The sequence below is a fragment of the Orycteropus afer genome, unplaced genomic scaffold (assembly GCF_000298275.1).
Source record: "Orycteropus afer afer isolate SDZICR_OR568_19922 unplaced genomic scaffold, OryAfe1.0 scaffold00081, whole genome shotgun sequence".
In the NCBI taxonomy this organism is placed as follows: Eukaryota; Metazoa; Chordata; class Mammalia; order Tubulidentata; family Orycteropodidae; genus Orycteropus; species Orycteropus afer.
Genome location: NW_006921668.1, coordinates 5,651,497 through 5,657,025, shown reverse-complemented (window position 1 = coordinate 5,657,025; position 5,529 = coordinate 5,651,497). Strand labels below are relative to the sequence as shown.

At 34.8% G+C, this 5,529-nt stretch overlaps 1 non-coding gene across 1 annotated transcript; it reads left to right on the top strand.

Moving 5' to 3' along the window:
- The first annotated feature begins 959 nt into the window (after positions 1–959).
- On the top strand, positions 960–1,089 carry LOC122150050. The gene has a single exon (XR_006163459.1). It is a non-coding gene; the product is annotated as a small nucleolar RNA U109 (small nucleolar RNA).
- The last annotated feature ends 4,440 nt before the right edge of the window (positions 1,090–5,529 follow it).

Here is a 5,529-nt window from a genome sequence, read left to right as displayed (position 1 = left end):
CAAACTTAACCACCACAGTAAAACAAGAAGTGAAAAAAAAAAAAAAAAGAATTGTTTAAATAGAGAAAAAGAGCATTCTTTGTCCTGTGATGCACAGTAATCATTCTATGTTTGTAGAGCTATATTTTTATATGTAAATGTCATTATTAGAATATGCTTCAGTGCAGGAAAGCAGTTTTCTTATTAATCATAAAGACCATTCACTACTCTAAACCCAACCGAAAAACAAGTTAAATTCCTAAGCATATCTTTGTCTTATTTCTACTTGGTCCTGAATGCTTGATCAACTTTCCTACACTTCCTTCCCTTTAGCTACTTAAAGTTTTGTATACCTGGGTAAGAACAGTGAATTAGACAATTTGTTTTCAAAATATTGTATTTAGAGAAAACATCTCTCAGTCAAGTTTGCATACCAGTATGGGAACATTCTCAAACTGTCAAAGCAGACATAGCCTCTTTTTTAAAGTTTTCTGTAGAATCTTAGGCACTTGAGAAAAATGCACCATGTCCTATTATGCAACATCCCATATTTCAAAACCTGTTCCTAAAAGTACCCTTTTCCATGTCACATCTCTCATCATTGTCACTAGCGCACATATAGCAGCAGTGAGAGGTCTTTGTGGTGGTTCATTCCTAAAATCTCATAGGAAAAGCATAACAGCTTTTTTGTTCCAACATCATACAAATACTTATCTTTCTGAAATTTCCTTCCCACCAAAAAAAAAAAAAAAAATCAGCTGCTGAGTTGATTCTGAGTCAATGTGACCCCATGTGTGTCAGAGTAGAACTGTGTTGCACAGTTGGGTGGGTCGTTGAATGCCATTAACTAAACAAAAGGCACAGAAGGAGAAGAATATTGGAGAGAGATGAAAAAGTGAGTTCAGAATAGGCATGTCAGGTTTTAAATAAGAAATATCCACGTGGAGATTCCAGTTAAAAAAAAAAAGAAAATGGGTATCTTGCATGTAGAAATATCTGCTTCTCCTTCCTTTAGGAGCAGGAATACATCCATAATTCCTTAAAAAGGGAATTCTTAGCACTGTCAACATCACACCAGAGGTTGAGTAGGAGTATATTTCTCCTACATTAAGAGACCAGGTAGTGTTTTGTTCTGTTGTACATATGGTTGCTGTGAGTGGGAGCTGACTTGACAGCACCTAACAGTAACAACAAAAAAAAAAAGAACATAAATAAATAAATGAACAAGTAAAAAGGATAAGCCTGTCTAGAGTTCAAAAGAAAGATCTAGGATGGATTTATGGTTTGGGGGTCAGTAGCTTAGAAAAAAGGGGAGCCACAGTGACACACTGGGTAAGCACTTGGCTGCTAATCAAAAGGTCAGTTATTCAAACACACCAACTATTGCATTGGAGAAAGTTGTGGCAGTCTGCTTTCATAAAGATTATGGCCTTGGAAACCCTATGGGGCAGTTCTACTCTGTCCTATAGGGTTGCTATGTGTTGGAATTGATTCAATGGCACACAACAACAGCATAAAGAGAATTGAAGCCACAGGGCAGTAAGAATGTCTAAAGAAAATATACTAAAAAAAAAACCAAATAAATGTTTTAGGAAAATGTATAGACTAAGAAAACAAAGAAGGCCCAAGAGAGAACCCCTCAAACTTATTACATCCAATATTTCCACTCCTTTCTTTGTCTTATATTTGTGGAGTGTAATTAATTACATGTAAGTTGCCATGAGAGAAAAAAGATATTTTATAAGGACTTAGTTTCAATGAACTTACATTCATATTTTAAATAAATAATGAAAAATGAGACAATGGTATGATAAAAAAAAAAAAAACACTATTTAGCATGAATAGGGCAGACCAAAGATGTGATGTTGAAATAAAAGATGAAATTTTATGGAAAGTAGCATATTGAGAAAGGTTGATAAAGCATTTAACTGCAGTAGTCTTTCTAACTAAGGCAAGAAAAACATGTCTCAGAATTCTTGTTAACGTATACTAAGGTCAGTGATTCTCAAAGTGTTATGTGAAGACCCCTTGGATTCCTGAGAACCTTTTAGGGAAACTTCAGTGCCAAACTATTTTCACAATAATTAAAAAAGACATTATTTATATTTTCATTGTATTGATATTGCACTGAAAGGAAAACTGTTGGGACCTTAGCACAAATGAAGGCAGTGGTACCAAACTATACTGTGGTCATTGAACTGTTGACCTCCATTCACTCAAAGGGGAAAAAATGAGAAGCCAGGTTCACTTAAGAAGGCCCTGGATGAAGCAGTAAAGTTATTAATTTTATTAAATCTTGACCTTCAAGTCTGTGTTTTAAAAATTCTATGTGATGAAATGGGAAATATAGAAATAACATTTCTACAGCCTACCATAGTATAATGGTCTTAAAGAAAAGCACTGGTGAGATTGTATTGGGAGGAGCACAAGCTCCTTTCTTCATTTGTTGTTGTTATGTGCTGTCGAGTCAAACCCGACTCATAGCGACCCCACCTTGGGTTTTTGAGGCAGTATCACTACAGAAGTAGGATTGCCCAACCTTCCTTCTGAGGAGTGGCTGGTGGGTTTGAACCTCCAGTTGTCTGGTTAGCAGGCAAGTGTCTTAGCCACTGTGCTACCAGAGCTCCCCTTTCTTCATGGAACACCATTTTTATTTGAAACAACAACTGACAAGCAAGTTATATCTATTCAGATTTTGGTATTTGACAGGCCTTTTCTTTAAAATGTCTGTCCTTTCAAAGAACAACTGACAGTGTGTGTAACCAGTGACCAAAATGAAGCTTTGGAATGAAAATGAGAATTTTGGAAAACTTGTTACACATAACCATGAATTAGATAACTTTGTAATACTTAAAGATATTCTGATAAGATAGTGATGTTAACAGATGAGATTTTTAAAATATTACATAATGAAATGTACCAACGTTTGACAGATCTTTAAAACTGACTAATATGTGATGCTACAAAATCATGTATGGGCTAAAGACCCATCCTAAGAAAAAGATGGTACAACACAGTTAATGGAACATTAGCATGAAAAATTGATTTATAGGGTTTCAGAATTCATATGGTACCTAACCTTTAAGAAGCTACCACTTGTTACATGTTAGTATGGTATCCATAATTATTCACAAATTAAATTAAAACACTCTTTTTTTCTCTAATACTTATCTTTGTAAGACCAGATTTTCTTTATATATTTCAACCAAAACAGCAATTTCAACCAAAATAATAAAATATGTTATATTTTAAAATAAATAATGCAGAAAAACAATATGAGAATTCAGTTGTCTCTATTATACCAGAGGAGCTCTGGTGGCACTGTGCCTAAGGCATTTGACTGCTTAAACAGAAGGTTGGTGGTTCAGCTGCTCCGTGGAAGGAAGATGGGGCACTCTACCTCCATAAGGATTTACTGCTTCAGAAATCCATTGGGGGTCTCTATGAGTCAGAATTGACTGGACAGCAGTTAAATTTGGTTTGTTTTTTTGTTATGATACCAGGTAAGAAAGAGCTTTTTAAAATGCAAAACAGTACCACTCTTCTTCCTAAAGGGTTTTTTTGTTTTGGAAAATTTTATTTGGAAAACAGTTATTTTACGAAAATATATAATTTATATTATAATTTAATGACTATGTTGTTATCTTATATAAATATGTAAATTATTTCTCAGTTTTAATTTATAATACAGAAAATATTGTAGATATAGCCCATGCAAACCAAAGATCTTTAGGGTCCTCAATAATTTTTAAGCGTTTAAGTGTGTCCTGAGACCTAATAATTTGAGAACTGTTATTATAGATGAGTCAATAAAAGCATTTTTATTTAAGTTTAATACAATAGAAGAGGTATTCAGCAATTATCACCTTATATTTATATAATCCTTTGTCATTTAAAAGAGCTTTCACATTCATGAAATCTTAAGCTAGACAGGTTAGGAACTGACAACCACAGAGATTAAGTGGCTTAAAAAGGTAATGAAGCTAGTATGTGTAACAGTTGAAATTAGTTCTGATTCTTCAAAGCCCCTTCTCTAGATACATTTACTCTGGTTTAAAGACATATTTTCAGAACTCATGGAAGCTCAAAATCTTCACTATTCCTTACAATACTTTGTCTTTCTGACTTTTTTTTTTTTTTTTTTAACTTTTGTTGTTCTTAAAAAAACCAAAAACCAAACTCATTGCCATGGAGTAAGATCCTACTCATAACGATCCCTCCTTGGGTTTCCGAGGTGGTATCTACTGCAGAAGTAGATTGCCCAGTCTTCTTTCCGAGGAGTGGCTGGTGGGTTTGAACTGCCAGCCTTCTGGTTAGTAGCCAAAAATGCCTTGACTTTACCAATGCCAATGGGCACAATCACGCCCTTAAGAAATGTATGATATGGACACATGCCATAAATCAAATTACCTTTTGTTCCTAATGCTCTTCTTAAAAAAAAGAAAGAAAAATCAATGGTATTCTTTATATAAAGAAATCAAAAATTTGTTTATAGTCTTTCTGGAAAACAAAAAGGATCCATCTTCTGACAGCAGCCTTGTAAGTAAATAGATGGAACTGGTTTGGTGTCAAGCAAAACTTTGTCGAGGACTCTGCTTCCAAATAAATTCCTCCTGAAACCTTAACAGGCCTCTTCTAAGGCCTCAGCCTGGAAGTGATCACTGGTTATTTATTACTCATGGGTATGTTTCCCGCTCATACACCCTTTGTATACTCATAAAATGAGACCACCCTAATTACACAGTATCCCCAGACTCCTACACTCTTGCTTGAGTTTAATTTAGCAACAACTTGGAGTGATATGATTTTCTAAGAAGTTGCTATGGGAGCTCTGGCAGCATAGTGCCTAAGGCACTTGACTGCTAACCAGAAGGCTGGTGGTTCAAACCCACCAGCCACTCCTTGGAAGGAAGGTTGGGCAATCTACTTCCATAATGATGTTGCCTTGGAAACCCAAGGAGGGGTCACTATGGGTCGGGTCGATTGGACAGCACATGACAACAACAACAAGTTGTTACAGTTTCCTTTTACCTGCTACAACTGAAAGTTTAAATATAATATGAAAAGTTATTTTCCTTCACACTGTCTTTCATTTTGCCTGCGTCCCAGTCTGTTTTTATTGTACTATTTCTAATCATACTTCCCAATATGGTATCTGTGATTATTCCAATAACCCTCCACTATCATTCTTGGTTTCATAGTAACCCACCTTTTCCATACTTCTGTAGCACTTTGTAACTTCCTCTATTATAGCTATTCACCCTCTACTGTTATTATTTGTTTAAGAATATATCAAGGATATATAAAGGATATTAAGCATATTCTTTGAAGATTGTCTTATTTTTACATGCCAATCATAGAATCTACTTCTGTGTCAAGAATACTACAGGTGAGTGATTATTATTCAGTGAACAAATGCATGAAGAAAGGAATGAAGACATTGCTTAATCATTATAATTTGCCTATAGCATCTTGAGATCAATATCATTCTGAGTTCTCAAAATAACCATATGTAGAGGTCTGAATGGAAATAGATTAAGATTTGGCTAA